At 41.7% G+C, this 18,548-nt stretch overlaps 1 long non-coding RNA gene across 3 annotated transcripts; it reads left to right on the top strand.

The window, feature by feature from the left end:
* Positions 1–17: 17 nt before the first annotated feature.
* Positions 18–13,347, top strand: LOC149918559 (uncharacterized). 3 transcript variants are annotated; one of them, XR_016465125.1, is made up of 6 exons: positions 18–2,925; positions 4,646–5,362; positions 6,205–6,357; positions 7,244–7,312; positions 8,087–8,318; positions 12,951–13,347. It is a non-coding gene; the product is annotated as an uncharacterized LOC149918559 (long non-coding RNA). The 3 variants fall into 3 exon arrangements; XR_016465124.1 differs by having other exon boundaries at positions 4,649–6,357; XR_016465123.1 differs by having other exon boundaries at positions 4,646–6,357.
* The last annotated feature ends 5,201 nt before the right edge of the window (positions 13,348–18,548 follow it).

Below are 18,548 nucleotides of genomic sequence, written 5' to 3'. Positions count from 1 at the left end.
CTCCGGCCCCTCCTCCGCCGCGCTCCGCCTCGCCCCGCTGCCCGCGGGCGCCCGGGTGAGGCGCGGCGAAGCTCCGCGCCCGATCAGAGGCCGCGGGGAGGAGCCGGGCGGACCCCTCCTCGGCGGCGCCGCGCACCGAGCCAACATGGTGGCGGCCGCGAGGGGCAGCCCCCGATCGGGGCCTTTCGGGGGGGGGCTGCCGAGAGCCCGGCTGCCTTCCTCCTGCTTGACGCCTTTCAGGTGTGCGACTTCAGCTCTGAGCTTTTCCGCCTGCCGTGGGAAAGGTGTGGAGAAATTACTCTTTAACTGCGCAGCCGGGGATGTCCAGGCTTGGTGTGTGTTATGGGTTTGAGTCAGACAGGTACATCCCGTTGGTCTCAGTGCCAGAGGTCAGCGTCGCGTGTTTGAAAAAGAAAAGCTGGGTTTGTGTGAAGATGGACTTCAAGATAAAGGTCCTTCAAATGCAGTTATAGTCTTCTGAGGTCATCTATCAGAAGTCAGGCCAAGTAATCGAGATATCTAGGCTGGTTCACCTGGCCTTGGGTATCTGAGGTTGTGTATTAGGAAACTTTTCTGTTCAGGAGTGGTGAGGCAGGTGGTGGAGTCACCGTCCCTGGAGGTGTTTGAGAAATGTGTAAAGGTGGCAATGAGTGACATGGTTAGCGGGCGTGGTGAGGATGGGTTGATGGTTACATGTTCTTAGTGGTCTTTTCTAGCCTTAATGATACGGAGTGACTGCAGGAAGAACTGAGAGAAAAACACCCCAAGGAACCCAGTTTATTGAAGTTTACACAGTCAGATTGGTGGCTGTCATTCAGAATTAGCTTAGTTTTCAGCTCATTAATAGCTAAATTTATCTCTTGCACCTTTATTTGGTGTGAAGACTGACTGATAATTGTATAGGTCCATAATGAGAATCTAATACAATGTACTTAATCTTTAAAACAATCAAGCAGGAGGTCCCATTTCTAGGCAATGATGGAGAGTAAAACCATTTGTCTTTTAGCTGAAGTCAGATACAAGTATTTGCTTTTACAAGATCATAAATACACTAGGCAGTTAACAGAAGATATATATGTGTATAAAATAATAATGCAAAGGTGTTTCAGGTTGTGATGTTCCCTACCATAAATCATACTCATGAAACCCTGTTAGAGTAGTGGAGTTTATCATTTTCCTGTCCTGTTAGGAGCCTAAATCACGTTATTACAGAATTGATTTTTAATTTAGAAATCAACAACGAGTTTTACAAATTGAGCTGGGTGATGAATTATTTAACCAAGGAGCAGTCAGAGCTCTGGGTCTGGTCAGTGCTTCGCAGCACAGTCAGGGCTTGCAGCTGTCCTCCAAGCCTACAAGGCTGACCTCCAGTATTCCTCGTGTTTTCCTTTCCTGTATGTGGGCAAACACAGTTGGACAGTTAAGTTTATAGCAGAAGAGTAAAACTTGGGTATCTGAAAAGCAGACTGATAATAAGCATATTATTATCACTGTGTTTTTGGGTTACTCATTTTTCTTTAAGAAATGTAGCAGCTCTGGGCTAAAGCTGTATGCTTAGAGGCATATTGGCTCTTGCCAGCTGTCAGTGTAACTCAATGCCTAGGTTTCAGGCCTGAAGTGGATGGGATTTTTCTCAGCATCTGGCTGTGCACACGTGATACCGAAAGGTTTTCTGGCATTCTCAGTCTATACTAGCTCTCTGATTGGTTTCTCTCCCGAAGACCAATGTAGGGAGTGTGTTGGACTTCTGAAAGACCCAGCAGTTATCTGCAGCCTTCTCTTGCTGTCGTCTGTGCATTTATGCTATTGACTGTCCAGATGTACCACCACAAATAATACTAAGCTGCACTGGTGATCAACTTCTGTTGATAATTAATTGCAGAATCGTAGGGGTTGGAAGGGATGTCTAGGGAACCCTTCTGCTTAAGCAGGTTCCCTAGAGTGGATGATTACACAGGAAAGGTTCCAACTGGGTCTTGAATACCTCCAGAGAAGATGATTTCACAACCTCTTTGGGCAGCTTTGTTCCAGTGCTCTATCACGCTCACAGTAAAGAAATTGCATGGAACTTCCTGTGTTCCAGTTTATGCTTGTTGCCCCTCTTTCTGAAGGGAGTGGCATGCTTAATTTCAAGCCCCATGTGATTTAAATAGTACATCAGTTTGGAAGAAGACGTGATGGCCACTCTGCTAGCTGGCAACAATCTCAGCCCTACACCACATCACATGGATGGGAAAGAATGGATTAGGGCCTGGAGTCGTGGAGGCCAGGCATGCTTTCATTGCAGTGAAAAAGCAGGCTACTTCTTAAATTCTCTTGCATTTGTTCCTGACAGTCTCAGCTTTCCTTGTTTTTATAAGGTCACATCAAACAGGTGATTTAAACCTATCAAGCTGCTTGTCACTCCCTTTACCTCTATGCTGAAGAGGACTTGGGATTGTCATTGCCACTTTCTGCCTGTGAGTCAGCCTGAAGCCTGTTGCCACATTTCACCTAGGTAAAGCCCTGTTATGCTACTGCTCTGCTGCTATTGAGTGGGCTCTAAAATCTGCTGCAGTGCTGTATGTGCCATAAACCATAAAGGTTGGGCTTAGCCCCTTCCTGTTCATTCAGGAGAGCAGCTGTAGCTGGCACAAATCTCATCTGAGAGTCAGCTAAGGCCAGTGTCTGCTTTGGGGAATTTCACTGCCTTTTTACTGTTGTGGTTTAAATTAATGTTTTTGACTTTGCACAGGACAAGGAAGGAGGAGCTGCACTAATCTGCTGTAGCATGTGTGGAATACAATGTGAGGTGCTGCTGCTGTGGTTTGCTGCTACCAGGTGCAGGGTACCATTTTTTGTCCAGTGCTTCAGGCAGGATCAGCATCTGTGAATTCATCAGCTGCATTGTGTTTCTGGTATTCCAGGAAAAATGCTGCTGTTAAGGTTGGCATTAACATAATCACAAAGATTATGTGTAATATCCTAAATGTAGATTGTGAAAATTGTTACGTATTTGAATTGATTCCTAAAGAAGGTGATCATTTATATCTATGCAGTTCTAAATGCATTTTCGTTTTTGGTTCAAATTACCCAGTGATTGGTAGGATAAAGAACTTACTATGCCAAAGGAAGTATTTTTAGTGGGAACACAGGTATAAGAGCAGAAAGAAGGAAGGAACAGGAATAGAGGTGTAGGAGAGCAGTCTGGGATATTTCAGGCACTGATGTGGGTGTGCAGATTTGTGATTGAGGAACACAGGACTTGTATCCTGAGACTTGAGGAAAGCAGAACTTGTATCCTGAGATTTTGCAGGAGGTGGGCAGGGGTTTTCTGAAGGGCTTTAGCAGTGTGTGCTGGTGGTTAATGTATGGTACACATTGTAGGCATGTAGAAACTTGGAAACACTGAGACATTCTTGAAAATAATCAGTGGGATTGTTTTTCAGTAAATCAGAATAAAAAATAAAATACTGGAATGGTTCATGGCCCCTTGCAAACAACTTCTAAAAGATACCCTAACTTACATTCATCCTTTCATTTTGAGAAATAAGTGGTAGTCAAGGCCTCATCTTATTTTCAAAAGTGTGGAAAATATTGGCCTTTTATAGAAGCATCGTCCAAAATTCACAGGCTAAGTTCCCATTGCTTAGTGTACTGTGTGATCAAATTATAATAAGCAGTTCTTCTTGGTATGGGTTAGCATTCATTACATTCTTATTTTTAAGTGCTTTAATAAATATTTTTGTTTTGTCATGTTAATTTCTTTGAGTGAAATAAAATCATTGATTTTTACAAGTCAAAACATTTTACTTGTGTATAATGCAAATTACGTTTGAATCTAGTAGTTCAGTGAAGAAGCAGTGTTAAGTCACCGGGTGGTGGATCTGTCATTTTTTTCTTATTCTGAAGCAAAAATTCTATTTAAACTTTGTGTTAAACTTCTATAGGTTTTCTTCAGAAATGCCCCATTTTGCCATAAAATCATTCTACTTCTCCAAACGTCCAGGATCCACATGTTTGGTACTCACTTCTATCTGAAACATTAAGTATTCCATTCTTACTCAAATGCAAATAGCATTTCCCTGTGATCTTGTGAAACATGACTAACTACTTACATGTCATACTTTTAGCAAGTGTGTGGAGGCTTTAAAAAAAAACACACAACATTGATTCAAACATTAGTTGGGAAATCGTTTAAAGTTACTTCTGAATGCATGCTATACTCTATCTTGGAAAATGCCATGCTTCTAAACCTGTTGCTATTTACATTTGTGTCACATCCACTTATATCAGACACGCTGGATTACATTGTATAATGAAAGCCGTATTGCTGTACTCTAATCTTTATCTCTTTATATCCGATCTGCTTTGAATTGCACATGAGTATTGTTTATGGTTACTTAAAATAACTACTGCTTTTATTTCAAGGGCAGTGTTATGTATGGTGAACACTTAACACTCAGCCCTACTATGGCAGCAGCTACAGATCCTGTATCCTTGGTTCCTGCATGAAAGCTGCAGAGATCCAGATCTTTCATTTAAGTTTCACATTTGAAAAATCTGAAGCTTGTGAAATTGTGGATGTGAAGAAAATTGTAATGCAATTCTTGAATCATTGTTCTCTTTTGAGGGATTTGTAACTTACGCTCTCTTCCTCACAAAGCAGGTCGCGCACTCTTGCTCAGAAGGGAAAGGAACAAACAGCAAGAGAAAAAGAAATACGTGTTAAAACTGACCTGAACTACTTTTGGTTTTGACATCAGTGCTTGAGTCATTCAGAGCCTTTAAAAGACTTCTCACTTCACTTACCAGCCTGTGTAACGGAACATTTTCCACTGACTTTGGGAGATTTGCACATCTGCTTATTGGTTATACTTATTAAATTATTGTTGTACATTGAGCTGACTGCCTAAGAAAGTACTGTGGAAGAAACTCAGTATTATCAGATGAAAAATCCAAGTGAATACAACATTTAGAGAGAGATGTTGGGGGATTCCACTCCGAATTCAATTATTTCCCAGCACAAACTGACTTTTGGCTGTTGAATATACATGCTATCACAGAGCTTTTATATGTGACTTCATAAGTGAACTGGAGCAGAATTCAGCAAGTTCCTTTTTACAAAGGCATAGCAATTATGCACATTGTCTTATGATAGCCCTTTAGACCAGCTTTCCTATGGAGCCTCTCCCCCACCATCCCATCATCCCTGCTCTATTCCTGTTTTCTCCTCCTGCTCATGGCTGGCTGGTACTTCCTCTGCTCTTAGTGTGGTCCGTTCTTCTGAGCTCTCCCACTGACTGAAGATGGACAACTTCTTCAGGCCTGTGCCAGTGCCCTTTGTTGTGTGTTAATCCTTAATAGATCTGAATGTTCCATGGTAGGTTGTTATTACGGCCCTAGTGTTTTGAGAATAATTGTCTGGGCACCAGAAAGCCTTCCCTCTTCATTTAGATGAATGTGTTGATGTTTATTAATTTGGGAATAGTTCCAGGAACAAAATCATTCTGCAGTCTATGATGCCAAACAAATCCTTAGAGTGGAGCTTTGATCAGGATGGGGCTGCTCACTGTCATGTTCAACGTTGCAGGTGAACACAAACGTTGTGTACCATCTAGAGATCTCAGAAAATTGGGCAGCCGTCAGATGCATTGTTTCTTTTCTTGGCAAGCCCTGCATCTTTGTTGTTTAACCTCCGTCTTCTGTTTTCTCATCACTGTTCCTTCAGCTGGAGGTTGCAGTCTCCTCAGGTCTGTCAGCATAACTGCAACTATCATTTTTTTCCTGTACTTTTACAGTTCTGCCAACACGATCACAGCCAGTTTGAGTCTCCTAACAGTTTTCTAAAAGCTGAGATTTGGTTGGTACAACTTTGCTGGGGAAGGGTATATATATCTATGGTTGTGCTTACTTCTATGAGGAAAGAGGTTACCACATGTGGAGGAGATCGATGTTACCTTACTTAACCTCAGCTGCAGCCAGAACTTTCTGAATTTTCCTGCAATTCAGACTTTAGAAAACCCCAGTGTGATTGCAGTGATATAGAAGAGACAGAAGTGGTGGGAAGGAGGGAGAAAACAATGGCTATGATTTCCTGATGTGTGTCTCTGGGCCCTGCATGGATCTTTTCTAGCCAAGCTTCAGATAAATACCCCCTTGTTCCTTTCTTCCTACCTGCTCAGCTTTGCTAAAGCAGCTGCAGCCCTTTTTTTCTTCCCTAAGGGTGAACAGAGCGTCAGGAGTGAGCCGGCCCAGGTAACAAGAGCTGGAGAAGAGGCACTTATGGTAAACTCACTGTTAAAATGTAAACAGAAAACAACAACACAGTAAGTGATGGAAGAAGCCTGGATTTACTGAAAGCAGCCTTGCCACTAGGTAATGCTTTTTAATATTACTGGTAAGAGTTCTTTGGCTTCTTCAATTTCTTGTGCTGAGGTTGTTCTTGGCAATCATCTGCTTCACTGCTGGGACACTTGCACTGTGAAATCTGCTGCTCTCATGTTAAAAGAAAGTAACTTTGCCAGGCAATCTACAGAGAAGCACCTCAACCTCCAGACTGGGAGCAGTCATTTGAGATTTTGCAAATCTCCCATGCTGATGTCAGGGATATGCCTTTTGTGGTATCTCATAATAATACACCCACATTTGACCTGGTGGTGAGTAAGTCTCTGCACAGCCTCACTTTGCATGTAGGGGCTTAGCTCATCTAAGCTGAGTTCTCCCCAGACTATCTGCATATCCTCCCACAAGCCCTGCTTGCCAAGCAGCCTGGAGATGCTCCGCTCCAAGGCTTCAAAGGCAAAGCCAGCATTTCTTTGCAATTAGGTAGAAATGTACAGCTGGGATGGACCTCCCACTGCGCAACAATCATTGTGGGAAAGTATCAGTGGCCTTTCCCTTCTCCACGCCTGGCTTAAAAAGAACAGAAAAATACAAGAATGAATAAATGAGGAAGGCTCTGCTTCCATGTTGCTCTTCTCTTGTTCTGCAGGCTGCTTCTTTATCCTGCTCTGTCATCAGCGTGCTTCTTGAAGAGCTAGCTCTCAAGTGGGGAAACAAGCAGAGCAAAACCCAGCCCGAGCCCCCTGCACAAATGTTTATGCTGGGGATACATCATAGCTTTTTGGAACTTCTAATGTTTGTATTCTTCAAAAGGCAGGAAAAAACTGCTGCGTTCAACAGAAAACTCTCTATATACCATGAGCTTAGAACTGAAAGCTATAAAAATGCCAAATTTTAATTAATTTTTTTTTTTTTTTAGACTGGAAAACTTGTATCAACATGTGTTTCTCTGAATTTTGAGTTACTCTTAAAAAAATGGAGCAGACAGGTATTCTTTATTTCCCTTAAGTACATAATTAATTTATCCTGTTGGCTTGGGGAACTGCAAAACTGTGATGGGAATATAAAAATCTTCAATTTTTTAAAAAATATCTTACTTCACTATTTCCTTTTAGTCCCTACATTTCTTTAAATAGTCTGTAGCAGCCAAATAATGTCATGTAACAGATATTTCATTGTTCATAGAATAAACTGTAATTATATGACAAAAGAATGCATCTGTCATTCTCATAATGGGACAAAATTAATAACATGGAGACAAATACAGTTAAAGAAAATAAGAGAAATATTAACTCAAAATATGTAGCACTAAAGGTTACATTAATGTTGCTTCCTTCTGCTTGTTTTTCCTTTCATTTTTGGTTAAAAAGGGATTTTCCAAAGCACAGGAATTTGCTTATCCTATTCTTGGTTCTTTGAAACAGAGTGTATGAAAATCAGAATGTCTGTTCCACACTGTCCCATATTTTTGCTTTTGTTTTCTAATTGGGAAGAATAATAAAACATGGAAAGCTCAAAAATATTTGGGTTTTGAAATGTGGGCTTGGGGCTTCTTTGATGGATCATCCTAACACAGCTAGAAGGGACTCTATTGTTCTTTATGGAAAATATAATCCATCCAGGGACCCCAGATGACAGGGAAAATGAGGAGCCTAAACCATGACAAACTCCTGATGAGTAATGACAAACCATCCTGAAGCAAAACATTTTGATTTGCTTGGACAGTTCAAAACATTTTGGATTCTCTTTTATTTTCCCACAGGGACATTACATTGTTTTGGCATAACCAACTTTTTCCTGTGGAAAAAAATAATATTGCAGAAACCACTTTTCAACTAAAAAACATGAACAGAAAATTCTGGAGCAGCAATAAAGAGAAGATGTCAAGCCAGAACCATACACATTTGAAAATATTCTCCCCAGAGAACATTAGGAATACTCCAACCTGGCAATGAGAATTTTATATCATCTCCATATTTTACACGAGTATAAAGGTAAATATATTTCATAGACAGTGAATGTAACGTGATGAAATCCATGTGGCATGGCTTGATACATTTCAACACATTTAAAATATGATGTTTCACAGAGACCTTCAAAAACTGTTTCTTTCAAAAATTTAGAAGTCTTGTGGAAAACTTCAGCCTTTGAAATGAAAAACTACACTTGAGACTTCACAACTGTGAACTTTTTAAAAAACTGACCACTGCTTTTGAAAAAAATAAAAGTCTACAGAGCAAAAGCTTCAGCTTTTAGCTTTAGAAACATAGCTAAAGCTAAACATATTTAAAGCTAAATTTGGGATCTCACTTGTGGGATCAAGTGCACCCTAGCAAATTTGCAGATGACACCAAGCTGAGTGGTGCAGTTAACATGCTAGAAAGAAGGGATGCCATTCAGATGGAGCTGGACAGGCTTGAGTGGTGGGCCCATTCCAACCTCATGAAGTTCAGTGAGGCCAAGTGCAAGGTCCTGCACCTGTGTCGGGGCAATCCCAAGCACAAATACAGGCTGGGCAGAGAATGGCTTGAGAGAAGCCCTGAGGAAAAGGATTTGGGGATATCGGTTAATGAAAGTCTGAACATGGCAACAGGCTGGCAATGTGCTCTTGCAGTCCAGGAGGCCAACTGTATCAAGAGAAGGATGACCAATAGGTCAAGGGAGGTGATTCTGCCCCTCTACTCTGCTCTCATGAGACTCCATTCTGGGGACCCGAACACAAGAGGGACATCGAGCTGTTGGACTGAGTCCAGAGGAGTGCCACAAAATTGATCAGAGAGCTATAGCACTTTCCCTATGGGGACAGGCTGAGAGAATTGAGGCTCTTCAGGCCTGGAGAAAGGTCCAGGAGGACCTTATTAGCTGCCTTCCAGTACCTGAAGGGGGCCTGCAAAAAAAGCTGGAAAAGCACTATTTTTTTTTTAAGGGTATGTAGCAGCAGGACAAGGGAAATGGCTTTAAACTGGAAGAGGGTAGATTTAGAGTAGATATTAGGAAGAAATACTTTACTGTGAGAGTGGTGAGACAGTGGAACATGTTGCCCAATGAGGCTGTGGGTGCCCCATCCCTGGTAGCATTCAAGGCCAGGCTGGATGGAGCTGTGAGCAACCTGGTCTAGAGAGAGGTGTCCCTGCCTATAGCAAGAGGGTTGGAACCAGATGATCTTAAATGTTCCCTCCTACACAAACCATTCCATGATGTTTCTATGAAGTTTTTAGAAAAATTCTCTGTTATTTGTTACTCAGAAACATACTGCTACATTCAGTTCTAAAAAAAGGGACACAAAACTTTTTTAAAGCAAAGCATGAGGTATGGGGTGCTCTTCCTGAAGTTTTAGGTTAGTGGTAGTTAGGTAACCTGCCAGGCCATCACATAGCCTTGAGTCCCTGTTGGCAACTGGAGGCAGCAAATTCTAAGAGAAAGCCATTGTCTTTCTAGAATTGGCAGCCACCTCAATGTCTATATTTCAGGACAACTTCTCTGCTAAATGTGGCAAAGTTTGCCTTGGCTTCTTCTGTATTAAGGCATACTTCGTACTGGCAGTGGTATGCAGAGGACAAGGCCTGTTGTTTCCCACAACCCAAGTTAATTGCATGCTTTGCCTAGAGTAATAATCAGATAACTCACTGGGTTTAAAAACAGAAGTGACCATCAGAGCAGCCAGTTGAGTTCTGAATATTGTCACCACTCAGATTTCACCCATGAGTGAATTCTGACCCAAGCGTCCCATGCAGATCAGAACTCACTGAGAGCTGGGGAGTCCCTGGCTTTGGGTGGTGTAGGCTGAAGGGAATGGCAAGCCCAAAGAGCAGAGCAAGAGATCAGATCAGGAATCTGCCTGCTATTTCAACAACTGCCTGTCGGCACATGGATCATATATCAGCTACACTGTACAATCACTTGTCTGGTTCTTCAGGCATGCATCATTTTGTTGTTGTTGTTGTTCTTTGTGTGCAGAGTTTTTGAACTGGGCTTCTAGTCCCTCCATGGCAAGTCTGTTGGGTGCTTTCATTCCAGGAGCCATTGTATCATAAAGTCTTGCTAATCAGACATGAAAGACAATCCTGACAATTCTGAGCTTTATCACACCCAGCTGTTGAAACCCATGGTCACTGCAGACTCATGCTGGTAAATGCAGAAAATGCTCTACTTGGTTTGTGATGTTTCTGACAATGACTGTGAAGACAAATTAAAAAGGACAAGTGCATTTCATAGCTGAGTGCTTCAATTTGGAACACTTGTGAGTCTTCACTCGGACAAATTACTAGTGATTTCAGAGGTACTTTAAGTGTATTAGTTTTTTTTAAGTCAGCATCACCTGACAAACAAGTGTTGTTTATTAATACATTCAGTGTGTTTCAATACAACTTTCCTCGCCTTTTGCTGTTCTCGAGGAGATTTATTTTTTCCACGATTGCTTTTATTAGTCATTTTGGTAGAGAGTCACCCATTTGGTACCTGTGGTCGGCTCCAGACTTAACAAAATGCAACTGCACCCTCTTGTGGTAGCCAACGAATGGATTGTTTGGGTTTCATGGTTTACTTTTTTCTGAACAAGAGAAATAAAAACAAATAGCAGAAGTGTCCTGAGGCCACACAGCAGCAAAGCTTCCTGGAGAACTTCAAAAATGAAGCTGCAGTGTAGGAATGTTGGAGCTCTGGCAGGCTTTGAAGATAAACTCCTATGGGGAAGAGCTTCAAAGGCACTGTGGGAGACCTTTGTGCTCTTCGTTTTTGTGGGGATTCCTATCATAATATATTCTTCAAGAAAAGCAGAGTTGGTATGGCTATATGCATAGGAATGGTACATTTACAACTAAGTTCAAGGACAATAATTCAGTATTAGTATCTAGCATTGACTTGAAAACTAGTTAATGTTCATTATCTGTATGTAAAAATCCATAACTGTCTGTTCCTCATATGCACTAATGGAAGTAAAGTTCTTGCACACAGATATGCTTGTGAAGAGTGTAGGTTATGCTGTACATTAAAGGTTCAACTTTGAATACTTGTTAATCTCAACATGTCTTTGTTTTTGTGACTCGTATGAGCACCTAAATTGAGTACATTTACATTCATGAATACATTTATACACTGATGTCAGAGGTGCAGTGACAACAACACCTTCAACTCGTGAAGCAAGTGCATTGGTATGTCTGTTTTTCACCCTGCAGTATAGGGAATCAGAGAGAGATTCATTCAATACTTCCCTTGCTTAAGATTTTTAAAAATTGTATACATGTGAATCTTATGTGGAGCAGTTGAGGGAACTGGAATTGTTCAATCTGGAAAAGAGGAGGCTCAGGGGAGACCTTATTGCTCTCTACAACTCTCTAAAAGGAGGCTGTGGTACGATGGAGGTTGGCCTCTTCTCCTGTTTAGCTAGTTGTAGAACAAGAGGGAATGGCCTGAAGTTGTGCCAGGGGAGATTCAAGTTGGATATTAGACAGATTTTCTTCTCAGAAAAAGTGGTGATGCACTGGCCCAGGCTGCCCAGGGAGGTGGTGGAGTCACTGTCCCTGGAGGTGTTCAAGAACTATGTAGATGTGGCACTGAGGGATGTGGGTTGGTAGGCACGGTGGGAGTGGGGTTATGGATGTACTGGATCACCTTAGTGGCTTTTCCAAACTTAACAATTCTATCATTCATTTTCCTGCCAAAGAACCCCAAGCACTCTCTCTCTCTTATTTTTTTTTTTTTTTCCCCTGTTGGTGTGAAAACAAGGAGCTTCTCCATGAGACAAAATGAAGGAAATACAGGTATATATTTTTTGAAATAATTCTTCATGTCCTCCATAAGCAGAGACAGTCACTAAAAATAAGGGAAACAATACCAATAAAATAACCAAGTATTTCTGAAAACATCACTTTCCACAAGTAAATGTTACATAAAGAATAGCGAAAAACTGGTATAATTTTAACTGAATAAATGAATTATGCTCCCCTTAATGCCATTTCTAATGAAGCACAACAAGGCCAGTCTTTCACAGAGCACAGAATTAACACAGAGCCTGCTGTAGTGCCAATTACAAATCTGAAAGAATTTGTCTTAATCTCTGCCAATAGTTAGTTTATGTGTAATGTATACGTAAAAGAGAGATGTTACACAGCGACCATCTTCTCTATGCAGAATGTAGTGAGGTGAGCTGGTCTGTCTCTTTATGCCTGGACTTGTTCAGCATGTCCTACAGAGCTCTGCTCACAGCTGGGCCAGGTGGTAGACTTCAAGATTCTGGTCTGGAAGTCACATTTAGGGAGTTGTGGGCAGATATTCACATTGCCTTATCCATGATGGAGTTGCTTGCCTTTCTGAAATTCCTTCACAACCATTATATTATTAAAAATTCATATTTCTCCTTGTTTCTGTCATGTTTTTCTCTGTACCTTAAAGGGCCCTCCCGCAGTTGGTATCCATCTCTGCTGTCAGCAGTATGGGAGTTTACACCATTTTTATGCCTTCCAGCTGTCTGCCCTTGCCCTGCATGCTGTCCTTCTGTGTGCCTATGACAGACAGCTAATGCTGTAGGTCTGTTCAGCTCTGTTCAACTTGAGCTGTCACCAAGCAAACAAACAGGCCCAATGCTCTCCTGACTGTTGACATTACCGTTTTGCTATGTCTTTCCACAGGGCATACAAGAGCGTGCAGGAGGATGGGCAAAAAGAGGAGCAAGGGCCCTCCTGTATGAGAAGGCTGTCTCCAGGATCTCAAGGTGGATTGCTTTGTGTCTCCAAAAGCAGCAGAGTTCCCAGTCATGTGAGCTTGCTCCTTCCCCAGGATGAGTGTGGATGTGAAGTTTATGCAGCTGCATCCCTCTTTAGAGCTAATCACATCACAACAAGTGCTTTGGCTCCAATCCTACACAGCCTTGCCCAGAGCCTGACCCAGCCTGCTGCTTTTCCTGGGTGCCTTCACAGAGGTTACCTCCCTGCTGAGATCCTGGCACGCTCCCAGTTCTCTGCAGCCCGCGCTTCTTCCAAGCTCACATACCCAGATCTCACCGCTGTGGCTATGCCTCATGTCTCTGCATGAGTTCAGCTGGTTTTTCCCGTGGGGAAAGGAGCATGTCCAGTCTCATTTAAAATAAACACTGCTGAAATCCAACATTCAACTACCAATGACATCTCTTTTGTGTCTAATAAATAATGAAAAGCCATGTTCAACTCATAGTATTGAACCCTCCGCTTGATAATCCTGAGCATTTATTCAATACAAACCTCCATCACAGGCCCACACTAATCACATACTCTAAACCTAATGCACTTTCTAAATAAGCTTTGATAGGAAGTTGGCTTTAAGATGCATTGAGCTTGGGAAATGCAGAAAGCAAAAAGGTTCAATCTTTTCCACTCACAGCACACAGTCTGAGTTCTAGAATAGCTACAGAGCAATGGCCTCCATTCGTCTATTCGTCTAGACACTCCCACAGTAACTTCAGCATTTCTTGTAGATGTGCAGGATCTTGATAAATCTATTCATTACTTGCTTTCACAGAAATGGGACAATTGATGGAGGATGGCACTATGAAAGGTTTGTGGCAGCATAACAGAGAAGGATAAATTCTGAAACTTGTGTTAGGTTTGGTATAAAGAACTGGGTTCAGAAAAAGGAGGCATGAAAATCGGAATAGCATAGGGTCCTTGCAGGGAAAGCTGGAGTTGCAGCTAAAGGTTCAGGTAGAAAGAGTTAATCTAGAAAGGTAACATAGGATGAAAGTGCTAGTCACAACTGCAGGTTAAACTCTAAGCTGTGATTAAGCTAGTAGGAGTATGGATGCAATTCAGGACTCAGGAGGGCTGGAGAGTCAGATGATTTCTGGATCCAAGGGGCACACAGGGTGAGGATGTGGACTGAAACTGGTAGGGGGAATAAAAATCCATCACACTGTTTCCAGCAGCTCACGTTGGGATGAATTGGCGGGATATACATAGGCTCTATGTTTGGATTAGGGTTAATATTAGAGTTCAGTTCATAGGAATCTGAAGAATTCAGGAAAATCCAGGATCTTCCAAGACCTCTGGGGCTTTGGTGAAGAATGAAAGAAGAGTAGGTTGAATTTATTTTCAGATTAGCAAAACCTTGATAGAACAAAATTAGGCTTATATCAATGGTTTGAAATTAGGTTGAATTCCAGAGAAATGGGAACTGAAGGGTTCAGCTTACTGCTGAATTCTGCAAAACATACAGGAAAACATGATCAGTGCTGGCAAATAATTTATGGCTCATTCAATGCATGATGGTTAAGTGTAAGGACTAGTCAACTGAGAGCTAGAACACTCAGTTTACTTCAGGTTAAGTATAGCAGCTGATTTCAAGCAAAGGAATGGTCCATGCATAGTTCTACATTTATGCTTAAGATTAAATACAGCAGGGCTTCACTTCTTCCTATTTTGGTAGCAAAAGAATTTGGTTTCTTGATTAATCTGATAAATTTAGATGCTAAGCTGTAAGGAGTATTAGACTTGTTGAAGAAAATTTTGTTTAGTTCAGTGTTTCTTTCTTTCTGTATCAGCTCTAACAAGGCAGGAGTTTCCTCATGGGAGTTCAGATACTTTATTTTTGGGGCTGGAGGGAAGAGATTAGGTTGGACAAAGCAAATTTTGATGAGTTTGAAGCTATGATCTGAGTGAGTACATTTTGTGACCCCATAGATAAATAATACTTGTGTTCTAAGATTTTAACCAGATTTCTGGTAAGCTGGCTAAGGCTAGTAGGACAAACAATGCACCTAATTAGAATAATTAAGTTTGGAAAAGACCACTAAGATCATCTATTCAACCATCAGCCAATCACCGCCATGTTCACTGACCCAAGTCCCTCAGTGCCACATCTAAATGGTTCTTGAACAACTCCAAGGACAATGACATCACCCTGGGCAGTCTATTCCAATGCTTCACTACTCTTTCAGAGAAGAAATTTTTTCTAATATCCAACCTGAACCTCCCCTGGCACAACTAGAGGCCATTCCCTCTTGTACAATTGCTAGTTACACAGGAGAGGAGGCCAACCACCTCACCACAACCTCCCTTCAGGAAGTTATAGAGAGCAATAAGATCTCCCCTGAGCCTCCTTTTATCCAGATTGAACAATCCCAGTTCCCTCAGCCACTTCTCATAAGACCCGTGCCCCACGTCTGCCTGTTTAAAAGTGTTTATGGAGATCAAACATCAACATGCATTTTCAAGACCTGGTATAGGAAGGACGCACACACATACACATATATCTATGTATATATACACACACACAGATACATATGTTTAATTGTATGGGCTCTCAGAAAATCAAGGAATTAAGGCATCATTGTGGGAAGATTGCAGAAAACTGGAACACTTCAACAACCAGTTCTAGCAGACAGTGGTTACTAGCCCATTGAGTTCCAACCATCTCCGGTAGTTACCATCACAGAACTCAGAAAGTAGGACTTACCAATTTATTTATATATTTTCTAAAGTTAATGGGAAATTGAAATGCATTTGCCCACCTTCCTAAGCATTCTGTGTTACATTTCCTTTTAACAATGATTCATGATTGATAAGTATCATACATAAATAATGAATTGCATAATGCATGCTGCATAGAGGAATGCAGTCATCCATGCACTTATACAACATTTTGCTGACTTGGTTTGGTATTTATAGAAAATGAAAGAGGCCCTTCCAAGTTGTTTAATCAACACTTCAAGAATAGAAATCTGCAGAAATGCTTTGGGCAATTATAATACTGAATAGTAAACTTTGGAGGTATATATTCAAGTTCACCTGAAAACTACAAATCTGTGTATTACACCGCAGAATATTATTACCTGTCCATGACATGGTTGACTTACAGAGATAAATAGCAGACAGACACATAAAAGAGAGGAGCCCTTTGGCATCTTTAATTTGGGAGTCAGAAGAAGCCTATTGCTGGGATATGTGCTCTGAGAGGTACCAGAATGCGGGGCTTGTGAAGGAGAAACAACAATTTCAACTCCAGCCTTGGGATTTACACAGCAGGACACCATACCTATCAGCTGCTCATTTTTCAGGGCTCCTTCTTCTCAGAACGTGCTGGCTGGGGAAGCACTAAGGTGACAGCTTTGACAATGATGTCAGGAGGAAATTTCAGAAATCTCTGCAGTTCCGCTGATCTGGTATGGGTGCTGGTAGTGAAGGGATCAGGGTTTTCCTCCTGCTTCCCTCTCTGGTTTCCATCAGCACTATGATTTCTCCTGTCAATGTGTAGAATTTGATTAGCATTACTAATTAGCATTACTTTTTTTTGCATGCCTCTTTGCTTCACAAGCTGCAACTCTAAATTATAAATATCAATTGGACAATGCACTTAAAAGAGTGCATCTTTTAATAAAACAGACAATTTCCATTTTAAAAACTTGTTTCTAGTTTCTTCCAGGGTAAGCAAATTGATGAGAACAAAAATAAATGTTTTTTTCAGAAGATTTCTAAAGATTTGTCCAGTTTCTTTTAAAAAATCCCCCAAACACTGAGCTGCAAAACTACCAGTAAACGTGAAGGTATTCATTTTTTAAACTAAAGTGCATTAAATTATTGAATACAAAATTTTTTAGATGGGAAGTTGAAGAAAGAAGTATTCTCATGCATGCTGACTAGCTCTAACGTCAAAGTGGGCAATTCAGTTACAAGTTACAGTCAATTACTTTTCTGAAAGGAGAAACTACACTAGAAACAAAGCAGACCGAGGGCAAGCCTGCTCTTTAATGCAGTATTAGCACACGGATGAAGAAACACATTAGCTGAAACACTGGCTACATGCTGAGGGCCTGGTTGTATGCAAAAGCAAGCAATAGGAGCAGACTGCATTCAGCACCCAGCCACCACGGACACAGACAATGGCAAGGACTGGACTGGGGCAAAAATAACTAATAAAAGAAGAGCTAAATGCTCTCTGTGTTCTCACAAACTCACTCAGGCCTGCTCTTGAAATTTGTTAGTCTTCAAAATGTTGTGGTTCAAGGAAATTCTTGTTTCTGAGCAATTTTTCTTTTGCACAGGGGTAAATCAGTTATTTTTACTGGGCAGGAGTAAAAGAAGCTGGACCGTGCTACCAAGATTGCGTGCTGTGTAATGCATACACGCCCTCAGAATGCAGTCAGTTGCTATTTCCACGGTTTTCATGAGACATCTGGTGGTCAAAAAGCAAAATCACAGGGCATGCAGAGTCCTGCTTGTGGGAAGGATGGAATCTTTCTCATGCAAGGTCTGTGAAGGCTGGTGAATAGAATTAAATCCAGCTAGTGACCGATCACTAATGGTGTTCCCCAGTGATCAGTTTTGGGTCGATCTTGTTTAAGGTCTTTATTGATAACCTGGACGAGAGGATTGAGTGCACATTCGGAAAGTTTACAGATAACACCAAGTTTGGGGGAAGTGTTGATCTTTCTAGGTGTGGGATGGATCTGGACAGGCTGGATAGCTGGGCTGAGTCCAAGGGGATGAAGCTCAACAAGACCAAATGTTGAGTCCTGCAGTTTGGCTATAAAAGCCACAGGCAATGCTACAGGCCTGGGGCAGAATGGCTGAAAAAGTGTACAGAGGAAAAAGATCTGGGGATGTTGATTGTCACTTGGCTGAACATGAGCCAGCAGTGTGCCCAAAGGGCCAATGGCATCCTGTTTTGTAAAACTGCACAGTCAGCAGGAAAATAGAGAGGTGATTTTCCCTCTGTACTCAGCACTGGTAAGGCTGCCCCTGAAGTGCTGTATTCAATCTTGGGCCCCTCACTGCAACAAAGACATTGAAGTCCTGGAGTGTGTCCAGAGTAAGGCAACAAAGAGAAAAGAAACAAAGCTGATAAAGGTTCTGAAGCACAAGTCTTATGTGGTGTGGTTGAGGGAACTGGGATTGTTCAGTCTGGGAAAGAAGAGGCTCAGGGGACACCTTATTGCTCTCTACAACTGCCTGAAAGGAGGTTGTGGTGAGGTGGAGGTTGGCCTCTTCTCCTGTGTAGCTAGTAGTAGGACAAGAGGGAATGGCCTCTAGTTGTGCCAGGGGAGGTTCAAGTTGGATATTAGGAAAAATTTGTTCATTGAAATAGTAGTGAGGCACTGGAACAGGCTGCCCAGGGAAGCAGTGGGCTCATGGTCCCTGGAGGTGTCCAGAAAATGTGTAGATATGACAGTGAGGGACATGGGTTAGTGGGCATGATGGTGATGGGTTGATTGTTGGTCTTTTTGAACTTAGTGCTTTTTTCTGACCTTAATGATTTTA

This window comes from Phasianus colchicus, chromosome 3 (assembly GCF_987193195.1).
Source record: "Phasianus colchicus chromosome 3, bPhaCol1.hap1.1, whole genome shotgun sequence".
Taxonomy (NCBI): Eukaryota; Metazoa; Chordata; class Aves; order Galliformes; family Phasianidae; genus Phasianus; species Phasianus colchicus.
The sequence above is the reverse complement of the archived record's forward strand: the minus strand, read 5'-3'. Positions and strand labels throughout refer to the sequence as shown.